The sequence below is a fragment of the Prosopis cineraria genome, unplaced genomic scaffold, assembly GCF_029017545.1.
Source record: "Prosopis cineraria cultivar Desert tree isolate PC_DT_omini unplaced genomic scaffold, ASM2901754v1 PC11, whole genome shotgun sequence".
NCBI classification, from domain to species: Eukaryota; Viridiplantae; Streptophyta; class Magnoliopsida; order Fabales; family Fabaceae; genus Prosopis; species Prosopis cineraria.
The window spans coordinates 41,539,658-41,555,371 of NW_026555342.1; positions in this window are offsets into that span (position 1 = coordinate 41,539,658).

The following is a 15,714-nucleotide window of genomic DNA, read 5'->3' on the forward strand; positions in this document are numbered from 1 at the left end:
ACAGGCCAACTCAAGGCAATCGTAGTTGAAATCAGCCGATTCGCCCCCCTTACACGCGAGTTCAAGAGATAATGGGTTCCTTTTACCGGATTATTTTTACAAAATAAATAATTATTTTTCCCTTGCTGGAGAAACTCAATTTTTGGCTGTCTGGAGTTTGAAATCAAACCAATAACATTTTTTGATCATTAACTAAATTAATTTTCTAAACATTTTGTCTTCCCAATGTTTCCAGATAGGAGGTTAAATGCATTTTACATTTTGTAACCCCAATGTTTCCAGACAAGCTTTTAAACGATTTTTATGATAGTGTAACCGAGACTTTAATCCGGTGGTAACCCCCAACGTTCATGTCCACCTTCGGGCTATATATAGCCATGTGTGCAGACAGAGCGGTACAAGCCTCTTGAGTTTTCGGGTTCTCTCCTCCCTCTGTCAATTCATCTATGTTCATCTGTGCTTACATTTAGTCTCCATTGTTCTATTCCCTCGTTCCAATGAGGAGGTGCTTGTTTAATGCTGGGGAACTGCCGGTCATCGGAGGGTGTGCCGGAATAGTTCTTAAGAACAATGTCCTTCCGGGCACGACTCGAGCAATTCGTACCTCGTTGTTCGCATTTCTGCTGGTGCCGCCAATAATATATATATATATATATATTTAATAGGGGCATTGTTATCCTTTTATTTTAATTTTAAATTACACTCAAGTCACAAGGACCTAGTTATGGTTCTGAATTTTATGAAACTTATTTGTAAAGAAGTTTACTTCACAGGACATATATGTAATTTTCCCATAAGAAAATGAATATTGATTAAGACTTCAAAATCATAGATAAATTTCAAGAGAGTAATATTATTTTTTACCCATGTAAATGACTAAAATACTATTTTAACCAAAAAATTTGACTAGTTATTGAGTGATTATTTGATCATTATTGTTAGCAAAAATTATAATATAATATAAAACAAGTATTATATAAAAAAATAATTTATTGTATTGATAAATAAAAATAATGTTAAATAAAATAAATATATTTAAATTATATATTTATTGATATATGTGCACGCGTGAGCATGGTTAAATATACAATATTTAATTTATCAATTAAAGACAAAAGATCTCTTTCAACTCAACTGATAATAAAGTTGGACTTAGATTCACAATGGTGTGAGATTATGGGTTTGAACTTGGTCAAAGCACATTTAAAGTTATTTGAATTTAATATAAAATGTGGAGGTGACGTGGCAAGGACATGGTGACATGGAGGCGACATGGTAGGGAGGGGTGATGAGGTGGCAATGACATGGTAATGATGTGGCACAGCTCACTAGAATTTTCATTTGTGATGGATTTAGGAACTAAATGCATTCCATCACAGAATTGAAATAGCCTATCCTTGTTTAGAGTCAGAAATTTTCCATTGCTAACGACGGAATTTTAAATTCCATCACTCATTAGCGACGGAATTTTAAATTCCATCGCTAATGAATTTAATGATGGTGTTTTTACCGCGGTCTTATTCCATTGCTAGCTCGTTTAGTGACAAAATTTATATTAATTAATGATGAAATTTTCCATCACTAATCCACTATTTTTTTTAGTGAACAGAGGGAGAGGGAAGTGGCAGGGCAAATTTTGCTGGAGAAGATGGAGAAATAGATTAGAAGAGAGGCATGCCTTTTTTTTTTATAATTTCAAAAAGCTTTTAACATCACCACGTCACCCGCAGTTGAAAGTTTGATTTTCAATAATTGGTGACCTACCAATAGTTGTTGAATGTGATATATTTTATTTTTTTAATTTTAAACTTTCAACAATGGGTGTTAGGTCACCCATTGTTGAAAGTTGATTTTCAACAAGAGGTAACCCGGCACCCATTGTTGAAAGCATTATATTTTATTTTTATTATTTTTTAAAACTTCTAGTAGTAAGTAAAATTACATTCGATGTTAAAAGTGCTTTCTACATTGGTTTAGTTTGAACTTGATGTTGAAAGTCCTTCAGTTGCAACAAATATTATAAAAATGCATCGCTTTTACTTTTAACAGCGAGTGCCTACTAACTGATGTAAAAAGCCCCTTGAAAAAAAAAATTCTATACTAGTGAAAGGATCAGATTTGGGAAAGTATTCAAGTAAAATCACTGTAAATTAATAAATTTCTTTATATATATATATATTATTAAATTACTTTCATTTCAACTCATTGTTACATTGTTTTCATTGCAGCTCACTTACAAAGTTCCTTCTGATTCAACATGTTAACACAATTTGACTCAATATTGTGGACAGTGTTGGAGAAATTTCAAAGACTGATCTTATTAGGAAATATATACACATCATCATCAAATGTGATTCAAGTTGGGGTATGGAATTTCTTGCATTTTGTTACATATTTTCTCTCCTAACATGTGTTTTTTATTAACTATTTCTTACCCTTTTTTTATTAACAACTTCCCTCACTGAATCTCCTAAAACTTCTAGAACCCTCCTCAACTTCACTCCAATGAATGATCTTAATAGCATATGATAAATCATACCAAGGCAAACTTTTAGAAATGGATCTAGAGGTTATAGGTAAGAAGAACAAGATAGTGATTATTGAACAAGAAGATTTGCTTCGACTTCTATTGCAAAGTTACTCTAGTACACAAACAATGAGCTATTTATGATGTAAGTATATTTTTCCTTAATATAATTAACTTAATTATCAAGTTTGGTAAACTAACATAAGTGTATTATTATAGGTATCTCTATCGTTTGTGTATCACATAGGGTAGTAAAAGTGATAAGTTTGGATTCCTTTGCCCATATCACATGACAGAAAAAGGGAATGCTCTAGAGCTAAGGGCCGAGTACCTCCAGCAAAGAATATGTGAAGTCAAGAAAAAAAAAATTCATGGCTTCATACATGTCATAAGGATGAATTTGCAATTAATAGTTTTTTCCAATGTAGATTTACTCTAACTCATCATATTTTTGCAGGGATCACTAGCATCTGTTTGTTCTTTCAATGAAGAGTAACACTATTGTCTTCTTATGCTCCCACCATTACTAAGTTTGGAAGGAAATAAAGAAAACAATAGACTCATAAGTATGCTTCTGCAAAATTATTCAATTCATTTTTTCTGAATATATTAGTTACTAATATAGCAATTTTGATCACAAGGCAATGAAAATATATCAAAACGTGTTCCCAAAAGAGCACAGACATGAGCTCAAGGACCCCACATGGCTCGAGCCAAAGTTAAGTGAGCCTATACTTTGTGAACTTATTCAATTGTTAGGATTTCTTTTTGATTTCTTATGATTTATTCTTATATAGAGTCATAGACAACCATTGAAGACAAACTTGTGCGGTCCAATATGTGATGAGACACATACTTAACATCATCACATTAGACATGACCAAATTTATAGTAGTGGTAAATGTATTTTTGAAAATTTTTTTAATTATAATATTTAAGATTATTTAATAAGCCCTTTTAGCAAATTATATTTTAGTTGTTCAATAATGCAGATCCATTTCTTGATGATGAAATTGAAAATATCCACATACGTTAGGTAACTCATTTTGTTGAAAGTTTGTGAGTTTCATAGATAGTTTTACACAATTTAATAAGTTTGTTAGTTTTTAGGCAAATTTTAAATACTTTTATTGAAGTGTTGATAGTTGATTATGAGAATATTGATTGTTGTGTAGTGTTGATAGTTATTATAAAGTTTTGGATACTTTTGTATGAATTATATTAGGTAATTGTTAGTTTAGGATAATTAAACCATATTATGATTTGAGCTGGAATTTTGATTGTTGTAAATAAATTTTACTGTCTAGTTATGGCAATTTTCATGTACAAGGATGGATAATTGTAAAAACAAAAATAGTAGAAAAAAAAATAAGAACTTTTTGCATCAATCAGTCATAACCAATGTAAAAGGTTTACATTGGTCACTTTTTACATTGATTAGAATCATAATTGATATAAAAAATGCTATTTTTTTTATGTTAAGCTTTCTACATTGGTTACACACCCGACACAAAAAACTGATATAAAAAGTCTCACCCCCTGTATTGACATCACTTTTGAAATCGATATAAAAACTGATTTTTAACCACTATGAAAAACCTGTTCTGTTTAATTGTGTCTCTTGCAGTTTATTTGTAATTTAAGAATTTAATTGATATCAACTTTTTTATATGGTACTTTTCTGTAATTTTTAGGGCCTTTGATGCAATTTCTCAATCTAACTAATGGGTTAAATTAATGGATATTTAAGGAAAGGGCAACTTTTCTTTTTTTTTTTTTTAAATGAGGAGTGACATTTCGTTAGCTTCACTCGAAACATACGCACTTACGCAGTGCGCCTGAAAGAAAACATTAACTGGCAAATTAAGTGTTACATATGAAATTGATATTTCCTTCTTGTACGTTTTATTTACAAATTGATTCTATATTGTGCCTAGAAGAAAAAGTTTAATTTGAAGCGCTACAACCTACAAGAGGAAGCTTCTAATTGAAGTTTTATTTTCGGTTTTTTGTACTTTTCTTTTTCTGTGCTCTACTTTTTTTTTTTTCCCGGCCACTAAGCTTGTTTTGTCTTAAATTAGGAAAAACAAAAGGCTATTGGGAAACGGCCATATCTGATTGTTGGTTTATGTGGATAGTTCCCTGCACTGTAAGTAGACCCAACTATAATAAAGTCCATCCTATCGTCATTATATCTTTCAGTGCATGTCTAGCACATTCCAATTTAAATAGTCAAACTAATCATCCCAACGTTATAACTCTCATATCATTCTACAATAAATTATCACCAACGGTGCAAGTCATAGTTGTCCATGTATTTATGAAGTATCATTCTTATAAATCAATCGTCCATATTTTGAAGATAATCCGACGTCTTCGATGGCCTACCCGCAATATTAATTGAATCAAGGTATTCTATTATTTCTAAAATAAAGCATAATTTTTAACTACTTCCTTCATCCTCATTTACTTGTTATTGTAAAATAAAACCCGCATACTAAAAAGAAATTTATATAGAATGAAAGAATTATTTTTTATTTTCTTCTATTGTCCTCCATTTAATAGCACAACATTACTTAAAAAGTAGGATAAAAATTTTTATTTTCTTGAAAGGGCAGTATTGGAAACAGGTCATTATTATACCTGGAAAATTGAAATAGTACAAGTTTTAGGGGGGAAAAAACAGCACAAGTAAATAAGAATGGAAGATTTACTTTACAAGGATTAAGAAACAAAGTAAAAACTAAAAGTGATTCGTATCATACCGAGAGGGACATTTGGTTCAGTTAGTCCATGGAGCTTAAACAAATTATCATGGTGTTTTGAGTTTAAATTTAAGTCTTGGGATCATGGGATATGCAGTTATATTAAATAAAATATGTTAAAAGCATTTCTAAAGTACCTGTGATACTGTCATTAGTAATAACACTTGCTCATGAGGGGTTTGGATTAGTTTAAATGAGTGATAATAACACTTCTAGGTTTTCTTGAATATCAAAGGATGAAATAAACAAAATGATGTATTACAATGATAAATTATCACTATATCTCGATATTACTTTTTAGTTAAAATCAATATATATATATATATCTTAATTATCTTTAATTTTTTATCTAATCTCTTTTTACACTGTAGTTAACAAGGTTATCTATAAAAAAAAACATTTAATGCTATGTTTTAAGAAAAAGGAGCAAACATGGATATAAATTTAGATGATGAGTACAATAACTCATAAATACGAAGGCAACTATCACCTCGCCAGTTGGCGAAAATTTTCCGTACGATGTCATAGTCATCAGAACGATGGCAGAGTTGGTTGGTCCGTTTAAATGCAGGATTTACTTGATTAACTAATTTGAAGAGAAATACTCACATTAGTCAAAATCAACAACAATAATAGTGAAAGTAATTTCATAATCGAAATGTATATAATGCTTATAATTGTATAAATTTTTTCCAATTATATAAGTTAACAATAAATAGTTTTAGAAATTTAAAAGCTATTTAAAGTCTGTTAAAATTAAACTTTTACTTTTTTTATTGGAGAATCCATTATGTATATGTCTACAATTTCTAGTAAGAGTAAAAGAGCTTTTTTATAGCAACGCAGACCGCACCTTGTTATAGTGGTGCATGGTTTAACACCCATACTTGTGTTAGACTTAAAAACGATGTGAGCCTATGAAGTGTGTTAGGCCATCGATACTTTGTTAAATGGGATAAGGTCCACACATGAAATCCTAGGCCATCGACAAACAATAGAGAGATCACAGGTTTCTCTTAGGTTTAGATTTGGATTCACACATACTGTTCTTTTTGAGAATTTTAGGCTCGGCTAGCCCAACCTATTTTAAAAAATTGACCAAATTCTCCAGCCTAGCTTGCCAAACTTGGTAAGCTAAATGGATTAATCCAAAGGTTTAATCTGTTTTTTTTTTTATTCTACTTAACATTATAAGGTATACTTCTTTATATATGTAGGGTTTTTGTATCAATTAAAATTTTTAACTTTTTTTTTTCAGCTTCAAATGTCTCATTCCTTTTATGAACTCCACCAAAATGTCGCATTGTACCAATGAATTACTTGACATTAACAAAACTCTTTGACGATTTATAATCTTCCATTATTTATTCCAAGGGCAAGTCAACGTTGAATTTGTGAAATTTGCTCTCTCCTTGGTGGACAGAGTTTTTGATGGGATAGATTCAAAGTTAATGATATAAACAACAAAATTAAGGTATCATGGTCCCAGCTTTCCCACTAGCAACTTGAGAGATAGTGAGAATTCTATTGGGGACCCGAAAGAGAGTGAGATTCAAGTACTCAATTACTCGTATTGATATCGAACCATGCATAAATGCTTCAAGATTTGGTCCACTTGTATTTACAAATATTTCTTTACTAAAATTCATAACTCATTTAATTTTTAAAATATCACAAATACAAAACTAAATTAGCTATACTAAATGTCTCTTATTGGACGATTATTTAGCTAACCGTCCCCTATATAGAGGCGAAGAACCATGTTGGACGATTAGCTGAATGACTGGCCAATATATAATTATATATTGGATGATTGTAGCCCAAGAGTAGAGGTAACCAAAAATTTAATTTGAGTATATCATTGTGTTTAACTACAAAAATGTATTAATGATATTGATAGCTTGAAATGAGCAATAAAGGCCACTACAAAAAAAAAAAAAGACTTTCAGCGGCCACACTAAAAAGTCACCGCTGAAAATTCAGAGGCGATATTTGAAGTCGCTACTGAAAGTGGACTTTTAGCAGTGACTTTTTGGTGTCGCCGCTGATTGTCAATATTTTTATAATTTTTTTTAAAAAATTATGTTGTAAGTTTCAGCAGCGACATACAAGTCGCTGCTGAAAGTCCACTTTCAGTGGTGACTTTTTGGTGTCGCCACTGATTATCAATATTTTTATAATTTTTTTTAAAAAATTATGTTGTAAGTTTCAGTGGCGACATACAAGTCGTTGGTGAAAGTCGACTTTCAGTGGCGACTTTTTGGTGTCGCCGCTAATTGTCAATATTTTTATAATTTTTTTGTAGTGATATTTCTTACAATTTCGAAATTAAATTTTATGACAAGTTCAATTTATGTGTTTTCAAAATTAGATTAAAGTATTTTCCATAAGAAAAAATATATTTTTGTTTTACCAATTTCATGATATTCTTTTTATTTAAATTTCAATTTATTTCCATTTCCATTTATTTAACCAAGTTGTATGTATGTGTGTATGTATAGATACACATGCATATCTTGTAATATTACAAGTGGAGAGAGGTTTATATTAAGAGATAGAGAAGGGGCCATTTAACTCAATTCCTACAAAATCAAAACTCTTCTGATTTTATAGAAGTATAGAAAAATCATGGTTAAATTAGCTCTTTTGATTTGCTTCACCTAATTACCTTTTTTTTCGTGCTTAAATTATTTTTTGACAAAATTCAACTCTTGTTTTTCCTTTTCTTTTTCTTTTTCTTCTTTTGTCATATTTGTTTTTCACTCGTGATTTCTTGTGTCTTTTTCTATTTCAAAAAGAATTTGGATATTCTGCACAAATATCTTTTTCAAATTTTTCTCTTTTATAATGTATTTCTTTATTTCTACCTCTTCTATTTCTCCTTCAGGTTCACTATTCTTATTTGGCTGTAGACTAAGACTATTAAGACTTATCTTATTCTTCTTTTTTGACTTAGATCATAATATCTTATCGAACCATCTCATATTTCTATTTCTACAAGTTTTATTTTCTATTGATATTGTTCTTCCTAGGCTTAATAGGAACACCACTGCCTAACTTTCCTACTCTTTCATAGGATTTTTGAATATTATATTTCTTGAATATTCTCTATTTGTTACTAAACTTACTTGGCAATATCAATTTTTTATAAGTTATATGTGATATTATGTTCATGTATCTTTGTTGATTTATTTCAAAAGGGGTGTTATCTATTTCATTTTCTATATTTTCTTCTGCTTTTATTTTACAAGTTATAATGAAGAACAATAAATTCTACTGTTTTAACACATGGACAAATAATTAATATTATAAATATCACAGGATTAAAGTTATGCAATGAAATAAAAAAGTAAAAAGAAATACATAGTGATACAAAACAAGAAAAAACTAGAGTTAGGAAAATACAAGCCCCATCTAGGAAAAATAAAAAAAGAAATTATATATAATATTCTTATAAAAGATATATGAGACATAAAAAATATTTCCTAAAAAAACATAGAAAAACCTTTAGAAAATATAATTTTAAAAAAGATAAAATAGAAATAGTTTGTTATAAATGTGAAAGATTTGGCCATTTTAATAATTTTTTAAAAAATTATGTTGCAAGTTTTAGCAGTGACATATAAGTCGCTGCTGAAAGTCAACTTTCAGCGGTGACTTTTTGGTGTTGTCACTGATTATTCACATTTTTATAATTTTTCCTAAAAAATTATGTTGTAAGTTTCAACGGCGACATACAAGTCACCACTGAAAGTCGACTTTCAATGGTGACTTTTTGGTGTCACCACTGATTGTCAACATTTTTATAATCTTTTGAAAAAAATTATGTTGTAAGTTTCAACGGCGACATACAAGTCGCCATTGAAAGTCGACTTTCAGTGGTGACTTTTTGGTGTCGCCGCTGATTGTCAATATTTTTATAATTTTTTTAAAAAAATTATGTTGTAAGTTTTAGCGGTGACATACAAGTCGCCGTTAAAAGTCAATTTTCAGCTGTGACTTTTTGATGTCGCCGTTGATTGTCCACACTTATATAATTTTTTTTAAATTATGTTGTAAGTTTTAATGGCAACATACAAGTCGCCACTGAAAGTTGGCTTTCAGCGGCGACTTTTTGGTGTCGCCGTTGATTGTCAATATTTTTATAATTTTTTCAAAAAAATTATGTTGTAAGTTTCAGCAGCGTCATACAAGTTGCCGCTAAAATTCGACTTTTAGCGATGACTTTTTGGTGTCGTCACTGATTGTCAACATTTTTATAATTTTTTTCAAAAAAATTATGTTGTAAGTTTCAGTGGTGACATACAAGTCGCCGCTAATTGTCCACATTTTTATAATTTTTTTAAAAAAATTATGTTGTAAATTTCAGTGACCACATACAATTCACCGCTAAAAGTTGACTTTCAGCAGTGACTTTTTTGTGTCGCCGCTGATTGACCACATTTTTATAATTTTTTTAAAAAATTTATGTTGTAAGTTTCAGCGGCGACATATAAGTCACCGCTGAAAGTCGACTTTCAGCGGCGACTTTTTGGTGTCGCCGCTGATTGTCAACATTTTTATAATTTTTTTTAAAAAATTATGTTGTAAGTTTCAGTAGCGACATACAAGTCGCCACTAAAAGTCAACTTTCAGCGGTGACTTTTTGGTGTCACCGCTGAAAATGAGGCTTTTAGCAGCAACTTCAAATGTCGCCGCTGAAAGTTTGATTTTGTATTATCATCATAATTTTTTATTTTTATTTATCTAATATTTAATATTTTAAGACATTAATTTTTTTGTATTATTGTAATTTTATAATGAATATATAAAATTACATAATGAGTTTTCATTTAATGTATTCTATGGTTAAATTGTAACTTTAAGATAAGGTTAAGGTATTATTTAATGCTAATGAACTAAAGTAAAGAATTAAGCCAAATCATATTATTTTACGTATGTGTTTGTATTAAAAAATTTACAGCTAAGGTTAAGATTCAACTAAGGTTAGCAAACTAAGATTAGAAGAAAAGTCAGTAAATGTAATATAATTTATGTTTGGATATGTTTTCTTAGAAGTCTATTAGATAAACTAAAATTTATTTAGATAATTTTATTCAAAAGTCAGTTAAGATGTTTAATGGCCAAAATAAGCATGAAATTTTTAATATATATTTTTTGACTAATTAATAACTAAAACAAATTAAATTTAAAATTATAACTAATAAGTAAAAAATCTTAAATATTCAGGATAGAAAGAAGAAAGAGAAAGCATAAGTCATCAGATCAATATAGAAGTCAATAACACTACTTGTTTATAATAATTAAACATGTGATACTTAAATTTATTCATTCATAGAATGATATTTCATCTAATCTAATTTTTCAATTTAAATTCTACATTTAACACCAGTAACTTTAAAGCTTGATGCTAGTTTAGAAATATAAATAATTATAAAATAATGTATAATCATCAGTATTTTTACTATTTATTCTTAGATATTTTTACATTATAATTATAAATATGAATATTAAAATAAATAATATAACAACCTTAAGAAGTAAAACAATTAAAATAAATAATACAAATGATATTGTATCAATTATATTTATAGTTTACTTTAAACAAAATAAATAATATAATTTCTAATTTTATAAATTAAAAGAATTAAATTGAAGTGTTTAAGGATAGTAATGATATTTTATAATATTTAATATTTAATGTATATGTGTGTTTGTATAGTTTAATGATGTGTGTATGTGTGTGTGTATTTAATTATGCAATAATAGATTACAGGTTCATTCCAGCTCAGTGGCAAAACGGTTGGACACAAAAGGAGGAGGTCATAGGTTTAAACCTTGGAGGAGACAACTTTTAAAATAAAATATAATTTGGTGACATGTTGACACGTGGCATGTGGTGAGAGCGACACATGGAGAGTGACATGATGCCATGTGGCGTGAGGTGAGGGCAACATGTGGAGGATGCATAACGTCATATAGTGCGAGGTGGGGCCTATGTGGAGGGTGACATGGTGCCACGTGGCATGAGCTGGGGTGCCATGTGGTGCGAGGTGGGGCCTTATATGGAGGGTGACATGGCGCCATGTGGCATGAGGTGGGGCGCCACGTGGACGGTGATGTGGTGCCATGTGTGTAAGTGAACTAACATTACTTTTTAGCGGTGACAAAAAAGTCGCCGCTAATTGGTAGCTTTTACGGCGACAAATATCGCCACTGATACTTAACATTCAGCGGCGACAAAAATAGTCACCGCTGATGTGTGGTTTTTGTGATAATAAAATGTCGCCATCGATTTTCAACTTTCAGTGGTGACTATCATTTAGCTGCAACAAATTTTCTTTTTTGCGGTGACATTTGTCGCCACCGATTCTCAACTTTCAGCGATAACTTTTATTATCGCAGTAGATTGAATCAACAACAGGAGCTCTCGTGGCGACATTGTGGTGACTTTTTGTTGCTACTGAAAACTTTCAGCGGCAACTTTTTGACTTTCAGCGGCGACAAATGTCACTGCTAAAAGTCAATTTTTTTGTAGTGGGCATGACAATGAAATTGTTTGGCTTTTAATTTGATATCTGAGTTATGGAGTATGCCATTTTATAATGGAATTGCACTTGGTTCTTAATTGTGTATAATTATCACATGATTGTATGATTAGAAATTTTTGAGCCTGGATTAGTTGTGCATTGATTTTGTGATTATGAAGTGACAAGCTATTATGGATTACATTATTGCATGAGTTGATTTAAGCATACAAGTTCTTGAAAGCATGAATATGTTGAATTATTGAGATATGCATATGAGTTTATCTTGCATATGTAGAATGAACTTGCATGATCATGATGGGTGGGGTTTACCCTAAAGTAGAAAAAAGTATAATTTTTGAAAAATCCATGTGTTGTGACCTCCTTTGAGTTGCACAGAGTGGTTGGCATATTTAATTACTAAATATGCCTAGTATTGCCAATAACCTGCGAGAGTGGTTGGCTTATTCCTTAACTTTTGAACAAATTTCACTAACAATCCCTACAACATATAAGTGATCCACATCACTTATTATGACAAATAGCATTAATGAAACTATAACTCATATCACACAACTTGAGTTAATGAGTCATAATCCATCCTAATGGTCTATATATTAAACCAACCATTCACAAAATATCACTTAACCACCAAAACCATTTATTAGCCATCACTAGACTAATATCCAATTTATATAATTTTTATTCAATTAAAAACCTTCACTTATTGTCACCAACTTTCACCATTAGTCCTTATAATGAAAACCAAACCTTAATTTAAATCTTATTGGGCTCAAATAGCAAAATTATAACTAAATCAATAGACTTTAACCATTAAAGACCAAAACCCAATCTCTCGAGGTTTAAATTTATGCCCAAACCACCTCTTTTCATCCAATTATCCACTCAAAACATTAGATCACTATATAAAAACTCAAAACATCCTCCCTAGGATCCAAAGAAACCAAAGCTTACAAGAATAAAGCCTTTGGGATCAAAATTCAAAAATTTCCTCTTTCAAATATTGAAGAAAATCAATAGGGAAGGAATAGGATTGAAGTAAGGAGTTTATCTATTGTGTAGTTGAGCTTGTAATGATTGTAAAGCCTCCTAGATCTAAACGTAACTCCCTCTCTTTCTCGTGCGTTTCCTTTTCTTGTTTCATTTCTACATTTCTGCGTTCTATTTCCTTTTAAAAATGCTAATCTAACACTTTGGGGAAAAGTACAAGAAATGGCCCAACATTTTTTTATTATAGCATAAAAGCCCAAGTCAACTTTGGTAATTTTTCCCATATTTAAAAATAAAATAAAACCTAAATTTTGCTTGGAAAAATTTAAACTCTGGACCTCTATCAAATTATTCTTAATTTTAATTTAATTATAGATATTTTATTTTATTTTTTTAAAATAAATCCGAATCTTAAAATTTTGGGATGTTACAGCGAGCCTAGTCTAGTTATATAGGCTTGACCTATATGAGTTATTAGCCCACGGATTTAGTTAAATAATATAAGAAGTGGTATAAGGTAGTTACATTGATAATCTGTAATATAGTTATATGTTATAACTGTGATTAATAAATGGGGTTCAACAAGCTATCGCACACCCTTCAAAATAGTACTAGTTTTAACCTAATACAATTATGAGGTTATCAAGTAAACAAGCTACCTAAACATTTGAAGTGTTATCTATCAACCTAATGAACACAATACTAAAATCTAGACTAGTGAGTGAATGACATGAATTTTGTAAAGTCCTGCTTTTACCTTGGACTTTACTCAAGCCAACCACATATCACAACATAAATATAACACAATAAATACAAACAAGCCCTTAATTTGTTTTTAAAATGCAGGATCCTAACTTCATTGAAAACACGTTAATCATAAACTTAAAGTTTAATAAAAAGGACTTATGAAAGCATAAACACCATACCCATGCATCAGAAAAACACATACATATTTTTCCTAAAAACGTACCATGCACCATGACATGTGGTATAGAGCCATGAGCTCCTGCTTTGTGCCATGCATTGCAGCATGCCACCATAGGCCACAGTGCATGTATCAGAATCTACTATCATGACAGATTTTTTATATGTACTTTTATTGTGTGCCATTTCTATATCTAATATTCAATTGGGGTAATTCAAGTGCCCACACAAATCTTATAATATAAACTATCTAATGAGATAAGTTTGGATATGATTTAACAGTCTGATCATAAATCGGACACTTAGGTGCAAAAGTCAATTTCCTTTCAAAATTAGGCACCCTAAGTATTCATTTCCCATACCTTGCCTTATTAGATCATAGGCCTTGAACAAAGTCCAAAAGGATTAAGTATACCTAATTGGCACATTATGTCACACACAATACATTTCAAGCACATTTTGACCTATTAATGCCACATTACACACTTATGGTCTTATATGATGTACCACACGCATTCACACATACACGTCCATACTTGTTCTACTTTCAAACATCTAACTTTTACATATGGGGCTAAGCCTCACCATATAATCAAGAATCTCACACATACACAATTATCACCCAGGAGCTCACATAAACATAGTAGAACAAGTTAAACAATTTCATTTACAAACTTGTTTGAATAGCATTTAGGCCTACACATGTATTCACCATAGTAATGCACTCAATGAGATGCAACATAAGATATACAAGCAAGTTTCCCAATACAACCACATATATGCATCATAATTGGCAACTAAAATTATTTAATACAATATACATTCATCACAGTGCAGGTAGTTATATTACTACCAAAAATGAAGCTACTCTTTCCTCACTTCCTTTCTCTACCATTTTGAACTTTCCTTACCTATGCATAAGAAATAATAGAGTGAAACATATGTCTCAGTAACTTAGATAAACTCTAAATATCAATTAGTAAGTAAAATCAAATACAAGAGATAGGTAACATTAGTTTCAATAAAATTCAATATAAATATATATGATGCAATGCACAGTCATCTACTATGCTCATGCTATAACATCTTAAATTTCAATCTAAGAAACTAGTTGCTAATCAAGGGTAAATTAGTAATTAGTGGATTGATCATGGTTGGGATGTTAAGTTGATGTTTTGTGTTATTTAGATGTTATGTTAATAGGATTGAAGGGTAGAATGGCAAATCAGGGTGAAACGCACAAGCACAAGTAAGATTAACTCACTTTGACACACCTTGTGATGGAAGTTGTATGCACTGCAGTATCACATAGATTTCACTTAAAATTGACATGTTCAACTCATGAAATTGAATAAAATTGACATAGTAGTAGAAAATGTATTTGAGGGGAGGAGGAGTTCATCTTTGCTAAGGCAAGCATTATCTGGCTACTAGGAGTTTGCTTCAATTAGTGACTTATCAAGTAAGTATCGTACAGCCCTAAGCTTCATTTCTACCCTATTTTTATTGAATTTGATCAATTGAGAAATTGAATTAGGAAGTTTTAAGGTGTTAGAATCTAAAAGAAAGGTTTAAAAAGGACTTTCAAATATGAAACTAAGGTTTTATGACCAGTCTAGAGTTAAATGGTTAAGCCTTAAGGATTTAGGCTTAATTAACCTAGAAAGTTAGGTTAAAAATGGAAAAATAAGTTATGAGGTTATTATGGTCATTTGAATAGCCTATAGGGCCAATGACTATAGATAGTGAACTTATAAATTTGAAAGGTATAAATTGAACTATTTTATGTGTTAAGGGATTTGGTTTAGCTGAATCAATGCTTATATTAAGTATTAGGAACTGACTGAGGGACATTGCATTATGTAGACTGAGTACTTGAGAAGTTTCTTATGAGAATTTACACTTTAAGAGTCTATTGTAATCGGTAACCCTTAGTAGTAAGGGTAAAAGGTAACTGGAG